The 14,700-nt window shown below is 45.0% G+C and overlaps 1 long non-coding RNA gene across 1 annotated transcript; it reads left to right on the forward strand.

The window, feature by feature from the left end:
- The first annotated feature begins 1,213 nt into the window (after window positions 1-1,213).
- Window positions 1,214-4,391, forward strand: LOC116908094. The gene is made up of 3 exons (XR_004388874.1): window positions 1,214-1,294; window positions 1,896-1,994; window positions 4,347-4,391. It is a non-coding gene; the product is annotated as an uncharacterized LOC116908094 (long non-coding RNA).
- Window positions 4,392-14,700: the final 10,309 nt, after the last annotated feature.

The raw sequence follows: 14,700 nt of genomic DNA on the forward strand, positions 1-14,700 counted from the left end.
CCACATTTAAGGTGCTCAACAGCCTCATGTGTCCCGTAGTCGCTACCTTAAGAGCTAAGGATCTGATACGGGTTCATAAAGATCTTTCTGCTGAGAGTGGTAAATGTGCTTGCGGGGAATTCACAGACACCTCTCAAATTTTAGCATGCATGAGAGTTACCTAGTGCTATGATTGCCGCTGACTATAACTTGACAGGACTAAGGATCTCCTGAGAGAGATGCTTCTGGGCGCCTGAGAGGCTGTCTCCAGAGAGGACTAATTGAGAAGAACACACATCCTCCTAGTGTGTGGCACATTCCAACGGCTGGCTCAGCTATAATGAGGGCCAAGAAAAGCAGTCATATATGCCTACCGGCCTCTGCTTCTTCCTGAGCTTCTGCGTCTACGGCAGTTGTTCCTGCGGTGGCCTGCTGGCGCCAACTCCAGCCTCTTAGGCCTTCTGAGGAGTGGGTACTCTCTGTTGAGGTTTTGTCTTTTACTGTTTATTGTCAAGCTAAGTGTTGGCCTTCAAGATCTGGAGTCTGCAAGTAGACTCTGGGACCCAGCAGCCCCCAAGTTAATTCTGATTGGTGAATAAAAATGCCAGCAGCCAATAGCTGGGAAGAAGAGACATAGGCAGGGTTGAGTTTTTCGTGGGTTTGGAGAGGGGAAACCACGAGGAGGGGAAGCAAGAAGGAGACAACGTGGAAGAGAAAGAACCCGCAAGAGGGAGAAGGATAGCTGAGCATAAAAAACGCGGCTCACCTGCTTTACGGCTTACCTGCTTTACGGCTGGCTCACCTGCTTTACGGCTCACTTGGAGTTAAGAGCAGCCCAGGCGGAACATAGAAATTAGTTAAGTAGTAACTCGGAGTTATTGGAAGGAAAGTGGGTTTTAACAGCATGGTAGGAGGGTAAGCAGTCGCTTAGCTACTGTGCTGCCTAAGGCATATTAAAATGCAAAGGCTGTGTGTGTGACTTTCGTCTGGGAGCACAAACCATTTTAGATGGGAAGGAACCCAAATAGTTTTACTGCAGAGAAATTCCCCAGGCCTTTGGTGCTGAGCTGGGTCTGCTTGGCGTGCTCAGCTGCTCTCAGGCTCCCAGCCTTTCAGCATGCAGACAGCTCCTGCTGGACTACTTAGCAGGAAGTATGTAAGCCAATCTAATCTTACCCCCTCCACACCCCATTTGTAACATACGCTCACCCCGTGGTCCTATTCTGTTCTAGCGCTAAGCAATACACGTGAAGAAAACGGAAGTTCCATGGTTGTGTTCTTCTAGCAAACGCTGAGGGGTGCACATAAAGGACAGGTTAGAAACCGGTAGTTCTCAATCTCTGATCTGTGGGGCCTGAGTGTTCATTTCCAGCTGATGTTCTTGGACCATGAACCACAGCTTCTGTTTTGTGGGTGTCAGGTCTTTCTCTTTGCTTCACTACCAAATATATGGTTCCCAAACAAGAGAGACTAGATGCAGCTGTCTGGGCCAAAGAGACAAAAATGAAGAGTGTTTTCTGTATCACTGACCAGTCCCTGCTTGTGCTGGCCTTGCACACTTTGAGTCGACACGGAGCTCTTGGTCTACTCTGCCACGCCTCTTGTGGGGCAACTAGAAACTAAGCCTGGCCACAAGGGGACTCAGCTTGCTCGTATTTGCAAACCTGGTTTGGCACGCCTTGCATCCTGGGCTCTCTGCTTAGACAGCATAGGCTCGGGTGTTACTTTATGTCATAGTTACCTTTGACTGTCAGCGTGGCAAAACTGAGAAGACAGGATCTCAATGCAGTGGTGTTGACGAATTTAATTGATAACTTGTCCCAAGACCAATCTAGTTAACTAGTGTCCTCCCTCATAGACCATGTTTTGCTATTGGTATCACCGGTATTCGGGCAATGTATTGTTTGTATAAACAGGCATCTTCGGGTCAATTCACGGGTCAGATACTCTTCATGACTTCTTCACCATTGCGCAGTGATGATGAATGATGACGATGGAAACTGAATTAGTCTCAGGTAATGGGTTTAGTGCCTCCCATGTTGTTTCACTCCAACATGGTTCCATTAATTCATCTGCTCTACGGCTCGCCTGCTTTGCTTTACGGCTCGCCTGCTTTACGGCTCGGCTCGGCTGCTCTACGGCTCGGCTGCTCTACGACTTGGCTGTTCTACAGCTCGCCTGCTCTACGGCTCGGCTTGCTTGCTCTACGGCTTACCTGCTTTACGGCTCACCGTGAAGCTTCTAAGTGATTGTCAGAGGCCTCGGAAATTTTCTTACTCTATTTGGCAGAATTCTTATGTAAAAAGTTTCTATTCAAAAACAACAAAACACAAACAATTCTATCCGTGCTTTCTTCTAGACGATAATCCTATCTTATTTGCGATAGGTTCAACTTTTTAAATTTCATATTACAGATAGGTCCTGTGGTCCAGGCCTGGAAACCCAGCTGCTCAGGAGGGTAGGACAGAGGGATCCCAAGTTCAGGTCTTGCTTGGGCTACAGCATCAGTTCAAGGCCAGCCTAAACCATATTTTAAGACCTTGTCTCAAAATAAAAAGTTAATAATAATTATAGTGGTAATAACAGTAGGCCTAGGGATGTCGGTCAGTTTCGGTAAGTTTAGGTCTCCATAACTCAAATGGAATTGATTAGTTAACTATAAATTACATAGCTGAAACTAGGTTGACAGCTGAGTCGCATGCTATTTCTCGGACTTTGCCTTTGGTTTTGTTTTAACCCAAGGTCTCAGTACATTACCTGTAATTGTCTTGGAACTCGCAAGGATCCGCCTGCTTCTGCCTCCCATGGGCTGGGATTACTGCCGGCATGAGCCACCAGGCCGGGTTAATTCTTAGTTCTTAAAAGGAATTCATTAATTTTAGGAAGGAGGAACTGGATCCTCCGCTTCCTAGAATGTGTGAAGTCAGATTTATTCCTTATATTGCTGTTCCTGGTTTTCAGTGGTCCTACTAATTTTCTTTCACTTTACTATTTAGTAACTTCATATTTAAAAAATATATATATTTATTTATTTAGTGTATATGAGCACACTGTAACTGTCTTCAGACACACCAGAAGAGGGCATCAGATCCCTATTACAGATGGTTGTGAGCCACCATGTGGTTGCTGGGATTTGAACTCAGGACCTCTGGAAGAGCATTTTCAGTTTTTCTGATCATAATATATTTATTGCTTTCTAACCTTTCAAATACTTAAATAAAATGCTTGTTTGGTACACAAACTAGATTTGTAATATTTAAAAATTCAAAGTCTCTAATGAGCCATTAAACTTGACCAGCCATTAAAATTTTACAGTAAAACTTTCTTAGCAGCCAGTAAACAATTCCTGTGATCTCACTGGAATATTACTTTGCGATGACAGTAAACAACCATCACTCACAGGGTGACTCACAATACCTGAAAATAGTATTCAACATAAAGTGAAACACAGCATCTTTTCAGTAAACATTACTTACAAGTTAGCTAACTGTCCAGTTCTGGGTGTTTTCTAATGAGCAAATGCTACCATTGCACCGACAGTCTCCACAGTCTCGGTCAAATTTGTTACCTTTCTCATGAGTCAAGGCAAACTAACTGGCTCATACCCTGCTTCAAAGACCCTCTGCTGGATTGCTCCGAGGATGGTTACAAGTATCCAGACAGACTTACCATAAGAAACAAATAGACCTCCCAGGAAAGCACAGAGTAGAGTGTGAACCGCATCAGTTTGGTGGCCTTGCCCTCATGACTGCAGACATCTGAGCAGCAGCCACACGCTGCAGTGTTGGAGGCATACCTGTAGATCTGAAACCACCACATAGCAACAACCGAGACTGTTGATATCATGAAAAAACAAGTTAACCCAGACACATACTTTAGTCCAGCAATCGGGAGGCAGAGCCACTGGATTTCTGTGAGTTTCAGGACAGTCTGGCTATGCAGTAAGACTGTCTCCAAAGAAATAATGATGATGAAGTAAATAAAAACAAAATTTAAGGTAGTATATTTGATCAGTTCTCTCCTTCAGGAGTCCCTCCGTTGGCTTTACTATTTTCTGAGAACCTTATTTCTGTGTCTATTAATATAAAGTTTCCGTCCTCCTTAGGTTTTACAGCAAAGCTCTATATTTTGCTACTTTTCTATATAAGAAAACCTCTTCAGTTCCATCTTAATGCATAATTCGTAGTAGGAGCCTCTTCCCCTGAAAGCTACATACGTGATCACCCTCTATGTGATACTCTGATTTTTCGTGTCTATTCACCTATCCTGAACACACATTTTCACTAATTTATAGACTTAGAAGAAATGTTCTAGGTGCTGTGCTTTGGCTTCTTTTGTCACAAAACGTTTTCTTTCTCTTTTGACAGGAGAGGGCCTTTGAAACTGAGCCTGAGGATATATTCTAATCTGAAGTGGCCTAGGATAGACCATGTAGCCAAGGATGCCTCCTCTTTCCACCTCCCAAGTGCTGGGTTTACACGTGTGACCCACCACCACGATGTGCCTCATACAGTACCTCCAGGCGCGTGATTTTTCAGATGTGCAGCGTAGGGTTGGAAGACCCTGAGGTGAAAAGGGAGACTCAAGAACAGAAGATGGGGCAGTCAGGGCTGAGTAGATGCTGTGGGGGCCCAGCGCAGTGTGGAGTCCTAAAAAAAAAACAAAAACAAAAAAACAAAAAAAACAGGAGCAGGAGGATTCAAGGAAACAGTTGAATAGAGAGGGGTCCTTGAGTATCCACCACCTGTCCTGCATTTAATCTCTGCTCACATGAAGCCAGGAGGGTTGTGTCCCTCCGCAGCCCCAGCAGCTGGGAGACAGGCAGGGACTCTGACAGGACGCTGCCTCAAGATGATGGCCAAAGAGAAGAATTTGCCCAGTAAATGTAAAGTCTCTGAAAAGAAATTGAAAATTAGATTTTACTGTTCTCCTGATTTCTCCTAAATCTGGCTTTTGCTTCACACTGCCCCCCACAGAAACCTACCTCCCACCGACTTTTGTGAAGTGTCATGTATTCTTTTCACTAAACTAGAATTGAGATTCAAAGAAGCCTTTGATTTCAAAATCGAGAAGTTTCAGTTTGGTTTCATATTTAGGTTCAGTGGGTTATAGGAACTCAGAACAAAATGAAAGCTCTAGAGAGCTCGAGCCTCCATGTTTAGGACAGACAGGTGTGTCAGCCCCCTTTCCTCTAAATGAGAGTTACATAATCTGACTTACCTGCACATGGGTGACATCAGCGTGCTGCCCCGACTGTGATAAAACAAAAACCGAAGGGAGAATTCGTCCTCTTATGTGAGGACTTGGGAGAGTCAGTTGGTATTTGCAACTCTAGACTGCACCAAGAACAAGATAAGCAAACCACGCACAGGGAGCCGGTGCCTCAACAGCCAAAATGGTATTGCAGAAGGCAACACGTTCCCATCTGTCCCCACTGGAACAAAAGTTCACCCCAACACAGTGCAGTCTTCCTCAACTCCACGCAGCAGCACTGGAAGGGCCAGTGTCTGTTAAGCCAGTGTGTGTGTTAAGCGAGGTGGACTGTGCCCAGTCAGCGATGCCCACACGGCGTCGCTGGGAAGATGGCTAGGCATCCCTAAGCAATGTCCTTGGGAACCTATAATGGCATGGCTACCATGAATGGAGTGCAACAGGCCGATTATCTGAAGCCCTAAAGCGTCTGTTCAGAGCAACCACAGACAAAGGGAGATGCGTGAGAACACCAACCAAGATGTGGTTTGAAACACCAATCCTTAAGCACCCAGAAAGCCCAGCCCATGGAATTAAACATGTACAGTTAACAAGGAGCTAAAGTCATACATGATCAGGCATCAAAGAGAGACAGAATGTGAGAGGAGAGCTCAGACCTGCAGGCACATACAACATTTTCACTTATTAGCAGCTGACGTTTCATAATGGGACTTTTGAGAAAAGGTCTCATGTATCCCAGGCTAGCCTCACAGTTGCTTTGTAATCAAGGATAACTCCGAAGGTTTTAAATGTTCTAATTTGGGGAAGCTTCACATGCCACTAACCTGAGTAGGAAGGGAGAGCCACTCTAAATTACATACATCGAGGATATAAACTTACAGATGGAATGCAACTTTGGAAGTTCAGAATCAGAGACTCAGGGTCTGCCCTGTCAGATTCTGAAACAGCTCCACACCGTTCTTTGGACGCACCCCAACCACTCCAGTGAAACCCTCGCTCTGAGGCAGCCCTCTTCCCTTTCTGAATGGTTCTGACTGCGAAGTGGGCTGATCGCTAGGTGGGGAAACACTTGCCTTGCAAATGTTTAGACCTGAGGTGGATCCTTTGAGCACAATGTAAAAGTCAGGTGCTGTGGATTCCAGAACTAGAGAGCCAGACCATGGGGCTAGGCTCTCTGGCCAATCAGCCTTGCCTAATCAGAGTCCTAGGTCCTATCAAGAACTTGTCTCAAAAAGGAAGGTGGGTGGCTCTTGCAGAATGACAGCTAAACTTGCCCTCTTGCCTTTGTGCATGCACGCACAGGCACATGTGTGAACACACACACACACACACACACACACAGAGAGAGAGAGAGAGAGAGAGAGAGAGAGAGAGAGAGAGAGAGAGAGAGAGAGAGAGAGAGAGACTATACTTCAGAATCTGACAGGTGGCCAAATAAGACAGGCGACCACAGATCAAAACCAAACTGCCTGCTGGCTGTGCGTGGGGAAGTTACTTCTCTGGGCCTCCATTTTCTCCCTTATAAATGATAAATACAGTTGCATCTGAGCTCCGGCTTTTGAAACATCAGAACAGAGAGTAACTGCTGGGGACCGTGGGACCCCGATCCTGTACATTTCTTATATTAGTCTCTCCTCATCTGGTTGGCATTGTTGCCAGTGCCCTTTTGAAAACTGCACTCTCAGTATGAACTTGTGTTTCCTGTGTTTCACCCTTACATTGCAGAATTCAGGCAGCGACTCAGAACCAACACTGGCTCTGCTTATTCTAATGCCTAAAAGCTTATCTGCATGGAGAACCTTCGATCCCAGATGACAGCGTGGGAATTAGTTTCTTTACCTTTGGTTTTTGTTGTTGTTGTTGTTGTTTGGTTTGGTTTGTTTTTGTTTTGTTTTGTTTTTGTTTTTGTTTTTTGTTTTTTTTCTCATAAAGCTGAGTTCAATTTATATTGAGAACTCCTTCTCTACTGAGTAGCAAAGAATTCATCAGGATGACTTCAGTGTAAGCTTTTCCCCAGAGTTGCTTCAGAAGTCTGGAGCCATATTCCACAAAACTCAGAGTGCCAGGGCGTAGGGGTGGAATAAGGGATAGCATGTTGTTTTCTGTGAGTATTCTGCAGTGTTGTGGCTTGAACATGCTTGGCCCATGGGAAGTGGCACTACTAGGAGGTGTGGCCTTATTGGCAGAGATGTAGCCTTGTAAGAGGAATTGTGTCACTGTGAAGGCAGGACTTTGAAGTCGCATACATATGCTCCAGTCTGGCCAACATGATCCAGACCTTCCTCCTGGCCACCTGCAGAAGACAGTCTCCTCTCGGCTGCCTTCCGATCAAGATGTAGAACCCTCGGCTCCTCCAGCGCCATGTCTGCCTGCACATTACCACGTTTCCCACCGAGATGACAATGGACGGAACCTCTGATCCTCTAAGCCAGTCCCAGTTAAATGCTTTCCTTTATAAGAGTTACCTTGGTCATGATGTCCCTCCACGCAATGGAAGCCTCACTGAGACATACACGTTGCTCGTTCAGATGCCCTGCTCCCATCCAGTCTTCATTCACAGATTACTGACAGGCTAGTGCTGCTTTCTTCCATCCCATCATGTCATTCCCATCAAGGACCATACAGTGCCCTCTTTACTTAAACCTGAAACTGCCTACTGCTTGCTCTGAGACATTGAAACCTGGGCTGTGCTTTGGGGCCCTAAGACCACCTGATACTGGAAAGTGGTGCAAGAACACTAGAGCGTCCTTGTGGGTCATATCGCTGATACACTAGGCTTCCCCAGCAGGCTCCAGGGGGCAGACAGGGGCTCCTGAGGCACCGTAAAGGACAAGTGAATAGTCTTTGCTCTTCTATCTCCAATCTCGTCCAACATGGGCTTTCTTGGCCGATGCCCTCTACCCCTGGGAAGTCACAGGTGTGTATCACCAGTCCCCTCTTAATCCTCAGTGCTTCAGGCCACAGAATGCATTTGTCTGTCCTGAGGATGAGGGGGACAGAAAGTCTTCAAACTATGCCTAGGCCCACCTGAAGACTTGACCACGTTTTTTTTTGTTGTTGTTTGTTTTTTGAGACAGGGTTTCTCTGCGTAGCCCTGGCTGTACTGGACTCACTTTGTTCACCAGGCTGACCTCAAACCCACAGAGATCCTCCTGCCTCTGTCTCCTGAGTACTGGGATTAAAGGCCTGCACCACCACCCCGGCTCTGGACACTGCTTCTTCCTATGACGCCCTTTCTTCCCCGGGGAGATCATTCCCAGCACTTTGAGCTGGTTATCGAAAGAACAAAGGGAGAAGCAGAGGAGTGGCTCAGAGGCCAAACCGCTTGCTTCTGACTCTGTCAACCGCAGTTCAACCCCAGGAGCCACAGGAGTGGACGGATAGAACTCGACCCAGCCAGCTGTCCTCTGCGCTTCATACATGACTCTAGGTGTGTGCACCCCACCCCACGCTAAATAAATGGGATTTAAAGCTAAAGGAGAAAATTGTAACAAGAAATAAAAGGAAAAAATGTCAGAACTATGAGTTAATGGGAGTCAATCCTATGTCAAAAAGTGCCTTTTTCTTTCCTCATTTATTTTTATTTTGGTTTTTTCATTTGGTTTAGTTTGTTTGAGACAGAGTTTCTCTGTGTAGCCTTCGCTGTCCTGGAACTTGCTTTGCAGACCAGGCTGGCCTCAAACTCACAGAGATCCGCCTGCCTCTGCCTCTGGGTTTAAAGCGAGTGCCAGGATTAAAATCGTGCACCACCACACACACCCCAAAAAATGTTTTCTTAATGGCCACTGCTATGTTTGTAGTATTTGAGCTATGAAGTGCTTAAAGATGAAGGAGATTCGAGTCTTATCTCCTACCACTCGACCGCATCCAGTCCTGTCCCTTCCCCCTTCCATTTTGTTTCCTGGACATTCAGAGACTATATTCTTGCAAATTTTCTACCTGCCTTCCTGCTTTGAATATGCTGCCCCTCAGTCCCATGTCCATACACATTCTGAGACGTAAGGCTGATCGTGTCCTTTCACTAACAACTTACACATTCATTCTCCTCAGGAGTCCGGAGAGAAGACTCAGCTAAGAGCACACTCTTACAGAGAGTTGGCATTGGAACCCCGCACCTACATGGTGGCTCACAACCATCTTACCTCCCATCCCAGGGGATCTGACACCCAATTCCAACTTCCCAGAGCACCAGACACACAAAGGGCAGTAAGATGTATATGCAGGCAAAACACCCATACACATCATTTATATATATAATTTCCAGGATAAATGGAAACCCAGTATGATGCTTGAAAATATCTGTTCTCTTACTTCTGAAAACCATTCTGTCAGGTGTCGTTTATGATCTCAGTTTTGTAAATGAGTAAGTAAGTAAAGGCTCAGGAATCTTAAACCATCATGACTAAAAGCAGAAATCTAGGGGGAACTTGGATTCAAATTAGCTTTCTTATCTTTAGGCCCACTGATTTTTAATATTAATGTTCTGGTCTCGTTAGCAAAGTTTCCATCGGGCTGGAGAGATAGCTCAGCCATTAAAGTCTAGGCTCACAACCAAAAATATAAGAGTAAAGTTTTCATCTCAGAAAATGGAATGTTCTGGGATAAGTCTATAGTTCCCCTCCCTAACTCGCCGCTGTCATAGAGAAGGGAGGAGAAAGGAGAGAACACTTACCCGGGTGGCCAAGCCTGTAAGTCATTGGAGCTTTCCCTGCCCACTGGTGACAAAATGCAAGCTCGGAGACAAGGTCTTTCAGCTCCTGCGCACCGTTCCTGAGAAAACATAAAGGGAATCCTGGTCTTGCGCATGCTCTGTCCGCACACCGTAGTGAGGCAGACCCATCCCCAGCAGACTCACTGGAACCGTGTGCTAAGTTATCCAAATGTACCAGGCAACTTCGCGTGCTCGAAAACTTTAAATCCTGACAGTTGATCACGTCTGCAGGCGTCTGTAGCTGAATGGCGGTTCACAGGCCAACCTCAGAAACACCAGAGTTGCTTATAACACTTCGCTCATTTTCTTCCCCAAGTGGCTTCAGTATCTAGTTGGACTTAATGGTTTTCTTCTCACTTTTCTTCGGAAACCCACGGCTCTTTTTAGGCAACCCCCCCCCGTTTTTTTGGCCATGAGCCCTTCATATGAACTTGAAATTTCTTCTAATATCATTCGCTCCATGACAACTACCATGCTGACCTTTGTGTGTCCAGAAAATAAATCCAAGATCCTGAGTATTCAATGAAAGAGAAAAACATTTAAAAAAAAAAAAAAAAGAGCATTTTATCTTTGAGAATATTTCAAGTTAAAAAAAAAAGATTGATGTTTTTACTTCCAAAAGATAAAAATACTTCAGGGGATATTGTTGTTGTTGTTGGTTTGTTTGTTTGTTTGTTTGTTTGTTTGGGAGGCTTTGTTTTGTTTTGTTTTATACCAAACCAGCCTATCTTCACATCCCATGTGGGTCCCCCCGTTACTTGGTTTTCGCCACTAAACAAGCTGTACACGTTTTGTTGTGTTTCAGCTTGTTTCGTTTAGAGTCCAGGTCTCCTGTTTCCCAAACTGACCATGAACTCCCTCGGTAGCCAAGAGTAACCTTGAATTGTTGGCCTGCCTGCCTCTGCTTCCCCAATGCGCTGGATTACAGGTGGGTACCACCATGCCTGGCTGTCCTGAAATAGTGACTTTAGTGTGGGGCTTTAAACAGACCTGTAGCTACTTAAATACTTAAAATGTCGTCTGCAAAAGACTTCAATCCCAGCACCGAAGAGGCAGAGGCAGGAGGAACGCTGCGAACTCAAGGCTAGCCTGCTCTGTACAGTGAATTCCAGGTCAGTCAGGATTACATAGTGAAACCTTGTCTCAAAAGAACACAAGTAAAACAAAATAAAGCCATTGATGGAAAAACCCCACCTAAAAGGAAAGCTATACCATGGTCTTAGATTAGTTAAGATGTCCCAAATGTGAGTTACCACTTCAATGCAACTGCAGTGGAAACTGCCCTGACTTATTAAGAACCATCAACACGGGGTTGGGGATTTAGCTCAGTGGTAGAGCGCTTGCCTAGCAAGCACAAGACCCTGGGTTCGGTCCCCAGCTCCGAAAAAAAAGAAAAAAGAAAAAAAAAAAAAGAACTATCAACACCCTGACTTAAAACTAGAGAACTAAGCCTACTGGGTTGTAGAGCCTATTACAAAGCTTATTACAGTCAATACAGAATAGATTAAAGGTCTAAAGCCCAAACCAAAGAACCACTAGAAGAAAACAGGGGAAAGCTTGTTGATACTGATGTGTGCAATGGCTTCTTGAATATCATATAAAAGTTCCCACCACAAAAGTGTCACTAGACAAACTCTCATTGAACTGAAAAGCTTCTGCATGGCCAAGAACATAATCCCCGAGAGAAGAGACAACATATGGAATGGGGGAAATTTTGCAAACCATACATAAAAGGTTAACATTCAACATGTATAAAGACACAAACAAGTCGACGATAAGAAAATAATTTAATTAGAATGGATCAAATATCTGAATAGTTGTTTCTCAAAAAAGAAGGAGACCTGGAGAGGTGGCTCAGCGGCTAAGAGCACTGACTGCTCATCCAGAGGTTCTGAGTTCAAGTCCCAGCAACCACATGGTGGCTCACAACCATCTGTAATGGGATCTGATGCCCTCTTCTGCTGTGTCTGAAGACAGCTACAGTGTACTTATATATAGTAAATAAATCTTAAAAAAAAAAGGGGGATGTAGAAGAGGAAGAGAGAAGAGGAGAAGGAGGAACGGGAGGGGAGGGGAGAAGAGGAGGAAGGGAAGCCACCGTGCAGATGGCAACAGGAAGATGAGCGAGTGTTCAGCCTCATTAATCATCAGGGAAATGCCAATTAAAACCACAAAGTCCCATCACCCCACACTCGCTAGAATGGCTCTTACTAAAAAGAACAAGACACAAGTCCTAGAGAGGGGGTAGAGAAGACAGAACTCCTGTAAATTAGCATTGCCACGGGTGCCACAACACGGAAGGGTTTCTTTAAAACAGACCCATTAAAACTACTCTCTTCTTTGACAGTGCAGCTGCTGCTGGGTGTGCAATGAAGAAAATGCAGTGTTCTCTGCACCCCTGGGCTGACTGTACACAATTCACAGCAGGCCAGACTGGAGTCAACCTTCGCGGTCACCAGAGAACAAGCAGGAGGAGACTGGGGTGTGGTATGCTTCCACAGCAGAATACCTTCAGCCCCCAAAATAATGAGACTCCATTTGTACCGGTATGTTGCGTGACAGAAGCCAGGCAGGGAAAGCCAAACACCCGTGATCTTACTTTCGAATGGGATTACCAATAGCTACTGACCTCATCGAGCAGTGGATCTCAACCTTCCTAATGCCGAGACCCTTTAATGCAGATCCTCATGTTGTGGTGATTCTCCCCAATTACTTTCATTGCTATTCCATAACTGTAATTTTGCTGCTATTATGAGTTGAAATGTAAATATCTGATATGTAAGATATCTGATACGTGACCCCTGTGAGTCATTCAACCCCCAAAGGGTTGCAACCCACAGGTTGAGAACCGCCGTCTTAGAGGCAGATGGTCACCAAAGTCTGTGGCAGGGTCTAGGAAGCCATCAGTCAAGTGCTATAAATCTTTAGTTATAGATAATAAATTTAAAATCTCTGTTGTATAACAGCCAGCACACTCAGCTACCATCACTGTAACCTTGAGGACTGCTAAGGACGTCAGGAGGGAGAGAGAGCTCAGCGGCTAAGAACAATGACGCTCTGGCAGAGGAACCAAGGTCAGTTCTCTGCTCCCAAACCAGACCTCTGCTCTCAAGCACATACAGACACACAGACACACAGACATATATGAGTAAAAGTTTAAAAAAGAAAAAAAAGAGTCAGGTTTGGTGGCACATGCCTTTAATCCCAGGACTCCAGAGGTGCATCTCTATGAGTTCAAGGCCAGCCTGGACTGCCCTGTGGAGTTGAGATCCACCGCTTTATAAGGTGGGTAACTATTGGCGATCCCATTCGTAAGAAAGGAAGGAAACAACAAAGGAAATGGAGTCAAGTACGTTTACAACAAGGAATGGTGAGCATGTGTGATAATTCCTAGGTTAAGTCCATCTAGCCGTTCTAAATTGTATTCATATCTTCCGAAACATTTCGTATATAAAACATATAACTTTGTCAATAAAAAATGTGTAAATTTAAAAGACCTATAATAAGGGGCTGGAGAGAATGCTTGGTGCTTTAGAGAACTTGCTTCTCTTCTAGAGGAACTGAGTTTGGTTCCCAGCACCTACACCAGGCAACTTTCAACCTGCAATTCCAACCTCAGCATGACACTGTTCTCTGGCCTCCAAAGGCACCCTTGAATGCATTGCACAACGTGTACACACACACACACACACACACACACACACACACACACACACACTAAACGTAAAAAAAAAATGAATAAATTCATCTGAAACTGGAGGGAGTCAGTTAACTGAGGATGGGGATTTGGGCCCATCCACTCCTCTTGAATGCCCAGGGACTTGTGTGGTAGGCAGTCAGAACACCTCTTCCATGGCCGGATACCATTAAAACCTTGAACGTTTTCTCTACCACGTTGAAAGAATGTTGGATCTGGAGAACTGAGCTTGGACTCCATGTGTGGGCAGGGGATGAAGAAGAGGCTCAGATCTACAAGAGGTCAGAGCCAACAGCTGGAGAGATGGCTCAGTGGTTAAGAGCACTGCCTGGTTTTGCAGAAGACCTAAGTTTAGTTAACATCATCCACACGCTGGCTCCCAACTACCCTCAACTCCAGCTCCAGGGAAATCCAATGCCTCCTAGCTTCTGCGGGCACCAAGCACCTGTGTGGAACATAAACACGCACACAGGTGAGACATTCGTGTATATACAATAAAATGAGATTAAACCATAAAGGATATAAGTCTAGTTAGTACAAAGCTAGCTTAGCATGCACGGAGTGCAGGCCTGTAAGGTCGGAATTCAGGGGTGCAGGCCTGTAAGGTTGGAATTCAGGGGTACAGGCCTGTAAGCCAAATCAAGAGGGTCACAAGTCCAAGATGATACTCAGCCTCAGACCAGGCTGAGCTACATGAGACATTTCCAAAATAAAATAAAATAATGTAGAGATTCCGATCTGAAATATAACATGGGCTTGAATGAGTTCTTTATATAAGTCCTAAGATATTTATTATGTCCCCACTCTACCTCCAACACGTGGCTCAAAAACTGGGTAATACTAAAGAAGAACTCCCTGTCAGGAAACACAAGCCCTGTGCACTCTGGTTTTCCTGCTGCTTCAACAAATTGTTGGATTAACTTCAAAGCATTACAGCAAGATAAAAATAAAAATAAAACTTTATGTTTTGGTGGCCCTCTTTAATTAATATCCAAATTATTAGACTAAGCTATAGGCCACTGTCATTCTCGTAGGTAGAAATGGCTGAGTAATTCACGATTTCTAACAGTCACAGCTTATTCAGTCGCCTTCTGGTAAATTC

The sequence above is a fragment of the Rattus rattus genome, chromosome 8, assembly GCF_011064425.1.
Source record: "Rattus rattus isolate New Zealand chromosome 8, Rrattus_CSIRO_v1, whole genome shotgun sequence".
Lineage (NCBI taxonomy): Eukaryota > Metazoa > Chordata > Mammalia > Rodentia > Muridae > Rattus > Rattus rattus.